Source organism: Eumetopias jubatus, unplaced genomic scaffold, assembly GCF_037043125.1.
Source record: "Eumetopias jubatus isolate StellerSeaLion01/CBP00866 unplaced genomic scaffold, mEumJub1_p1.0 scaffold_7, whole genome shotgun sequence".
In the NCBI taxonomy this organism is placed as follows: Eukaryota; Metazoa; Chordata; class Mammalia; order Carnivora; family Otariidae; genus Eumetopias; species Eumetopias jubatus.
In genome coordinates this window covers 134,057,490-134,061,549 of record NW_028274813.1, presented here as the reverse complement: position 1 = coordinate 134,061,549, position 4,060 = coordinate 134,057,490, and the positions used below count along the sequence as shown (strand labels likewise).

General features: G+C 40.8%; 1 pseudogene; it reads left to right on the top strand.

Moving 5' to 3' along the window:
* Positions 1 to 2,109: 2,109 nt before the first annotated feature.
* Positions 2,110 to 2,954, top strand: LOC148163994 (translation machinery-associated protein 7 pseudogene; annotated as a pseudogene).
* Positions 2,955 to 4,060: the final 1,106 nt, after the last annotated feature.

The following is a 4,060-nucleotide window of genomic DNA, read 5'->3' as shown; positions in this document are numbered from 1 at the left end:
GCTCAGTCAGTTAGGCATCCGACTCTTGACTTGGGCTCAGGTCATGATATTGCTGCAGTCATGGGATCAAGCCCCATGTCAGGCTCCACACTCAGCGTGGAGTCTGCTTCCGAGTCTTTCTCCTTACCCCTCTGCCCCTCTCTGCTCGCACGTTCGCTCTCTCGGTCTCTCTCTCAAAGAAATCAATAAAATCTTAAAAAAAAAAAAAAAGCAAACAAATGAGGAACAGCAAAGAACAGTGAGGAGTCTGAAAATCAAATTAGTGATGTGGAGAAAAGACCTAATAAAATCACAGAGAATGCAGACCACTAAGGCAAAGAGAGTAAAATACTGGAAGAGGCTTTCAATTCCCGGTTCTGCGTGTGAGGATCTTCGAAGTCGCTGCTCTATCCTAACAACAAGCAAAAAACTAAACCAGCTGAAAAATTGACAGCTCTTCTTAGCTGTTGTGAGAGAGGTGAGGTCACAGGGCAAAACTGCTGCCCCCCAAACCTAAGTGACCAACAGGCAAATAGAGAAAATACCAGTTTACTAGAGCAGAAGTGCATGAGCCGAAAGCACGGCAGGAACCAGTGCTGGGGAGGAAACTGGAACTGTCTTTGATCGATTGCTGGAGGCTCAGTGTGGACAGGTCAGAGAGTTCAAAATCCCAGGGGGCCCCGGTCACAGGGTGGTCTTCATGTTTCTGTGACTTTTACTTCCAGGAGCCTGACCAGGTTCTCACAGTGAATATGTAGATATAGATTTATTTATTTATTTATTTATTTATTTATTTATTTATTTATTTATTTATTTATGAGAGAGCAAGAGAGTGAGCACGAGCAGGGGGAGGGGCAGAGGGAGAGGGCTAGAAAGGATCTCTCAAGCAGACTCCCTACTGAGCGTGGAGCCTGACACAGGGCTCTATCCCAGGTCCCTGAGATCATGACCTGAACCAAAGCCAAGAGTCGGGGGCTCACCCAGCTGAGCCACCCAGGTGCCCCTCATAGTGAATACTGGGGGAAAAAAAAATCCTTTCATGCTTCTGGCAGGGAGGGGGAAAGGAACCATTTATTTTTTTATTTTTTTAAATTTTATTATGTTATATTAGTCACCATACAATTGTATGGTGAGGGACCATTTAAAATATGCCACAGCATCTGTTCTTGTTCACATGATCTGCTCTCAGGAGGAACTCGTTAACCAGAGCCTAACATGCTGGGGTTTTGTCAGAGCTCACATGAGCTGGAGGAGGCAGAACACCCAATTCCAGGCCACTCTAGCCATCTTGTGCCACCTAAAGAGGGGTCTGAGAAATATTTGTGAGGTCCACAGTCCTTGGTACAGGCTTACCTGAAGAACTGAGCTAATCAGAAGACTTAGAACATGCCCCGCCCCCCGCCCCGACTCCTCATCATCATGTTACTAAAGGCCTATTGCTGGCAGTTCCTTTTACCTGGTATAGCATGTCTGGCTATCAAGACACAATTGCAAGGCATACCAAAAGGCAAAATGTACAAAAACAATTTGAAGAGACAGAGCGAGCATCAGAACCACACATGGCAGGGTTGTTGGAATTATTAGACTGGGAATTTAAAACAACTCTGATTCATATGCTAAGGGCTTTAATGGATAAAGTAGACAGCATACAGGAACAGAGGGGCATTGTACACAGAGAGATGAAAATCTTAAGAAAGAAACAAAAAGAAACGCCAGAGATAAAAAAGCACTGTAACAGGGACACCTGGGTGGATCAGTTGCTTAAGCGTCTGCCTTCAGCTCTGGTCATGATCCCTGGGTCCTGGGATCGAGTCCCATATCAGGCTCCTTGCTCAGCGGGGAGCCTGCTTCTTCCTCTGCCTGCCACTCGCCCTGCTTGTGCCCTCTTTCTCTCTCTGACAAATAAATAAATAAAATCTTAAAAAAACCCCACAACACTGTAACAGAGATGAAGAATGCCTTTGATGAGTTTAACAACAGTCTGGATGTGGCTGAAGAAAGAATCTCTGAGCTTGAGGATCTATCAATAGAAACTTTCAGAACTGAAAAGCAAAACACCAAAGCCAAAAACAACAAAAACCCAAAAACAACAAAAAAAGCCTCAAAGACAGAAAAAATATACGACAGAATATGCAAGATGAGTGGGACAACTGCAAAAGGTGTAACAAAAATGTGATGAGAAAATCAGAAGGGTAAGAAAGAAAGAAGGGAAGGAAGGAAGGAGCAGGATAAATATTTGCTACAACAAAGACTGAGAATTTCCCCCAAATAAATATGACACACCGAACTACAGATCCAGGAAGCTCAAAGAACACCGAGAAGAATAAATGCCCCCCTCAAAAAAAACCCCAAATAAACAAATAACAAAAAAACCCCCAAACTATACCAAAGCATATCTAATTCAAATTACAACCATCAAAGATAAAAAAAAATCCAGAAAAATCAAAGATAAAGAAGCCAAAGGGAAAATACACCTTACCTACAGAAGAACAAGAGTAAGAATTACATCTGACCTCTCAGAAACCATGCAAACAAGAAGAGTATGGAATATAATATTTAAAGTGTTAAGGGGAAAAACCCGGCCAACTGACAGTTATGTGTCCCTGCAATATTCTCTTTCAAAAGTCAAGGGGAAATAAAGACTTCTTCAGACAAAAATTGAGGGAATTTATTGTTAGTAGACCTGCTTTGCAAGAAGTGTTATTGGAAGTTCTTTAAAGAAAAGCAGAGCAATTTAGGGCAGGTTTCCAGTGGCAGGGTCTGGGGAAGGGGTGGCAGGTGCCACCTCCAGTCACGGGGCTGGCGGGAATCCCTGCAGCAGCCCAAGAAACAGGCCAAGGAGATGAACGAGGAAGATAAGGCGTTCAAGCAGAAGCAGAAAGAGAAGCAGAAGAAACTTGAGGAGCTAAAAGTGAAGGCCATGGGGAAAGGACCCCCTGGCCCTAGATGGAATTCAGAAATCTGGCAAAAAGTAAAGCATTCCTTGTGCCCGAGGCAATGCTGATCTACAATTCCATGCCTGTTTAAACATCTGGGTTCTCTGTCATACCATCTGTTGCCAACTATAACTAGAATGAAGTGTTGTTTTAGATCCCATTATACATTTAAGAATAAACTTTTGTAAAAAAAAAAATCAATCATACAAAAAGAAGTAATATAGGTCAGAAACTCAGACCTACATAAAAAAAGCATCAATAAAGGAAGAGGTAAATGTGAAATAGAGATTATGCTTATGTATGCTTACATATAAGTGAATTGAATGACAGCTATGATTCGAGGGACAGAATGGGGGAATTAGGGGTATTTTGGTATTATGAGGTCCTCACACTACCCATGAAGCAGTATAGTGCTATTTGGAGTGGATTTGGATTAGCTGTGAATGTATATTGCAAACTCTAGAACAATCATTTTAAAAAGTAAAGAAATGTACCAGTGATATGCTAAGAGAGAAAATCAAATCATATAAAATGATCAGGTCAAACCCCAAAAGGGCAGAGAAGGAGTGGAAGACAAGAACAGGAAAAAAGAACAAAGGACAACAAATAGAATACAGTGAAAAATATGGTAGATATTGATTCAACTATATCAGTCATTACTTTAAACCTCAATGGTCAATATACCAATTAAAGAATAGAGATTTTAAGAGTGGATCAAAGAACAAAACCCAACTATATGTTTCCTACAAGGAATCCAATTTAAATATGAAGATGCATATAGATTAGAAGTCAATGGATGGAGAAAATTATACCATGCTAACACTAACCAAAAGAAAGTCGGAGTAGCAATATTAATTTCAGACAGAACAGACTTCACAGCAAGGAAAGTTATCAGGGGTAAAGAAAGACATGCATAATGCTAAAACGGGTTAATTCTCCAAGAAGACATAATCTTAACATGTATGTACCTAATACAGAGCATCAAAATATGTCAGAGAAAATAATAGAAATTCAAGGAGAAATAGATGCATCCAATATTATATTTGGAGACTACTGAAAAGATGTTGCTCTGTATCATATGTCACCAGGAAATTGCAAATTAAAACTACAGTGAGATACCATTAAACCCCTCTTAGAATGGCCAA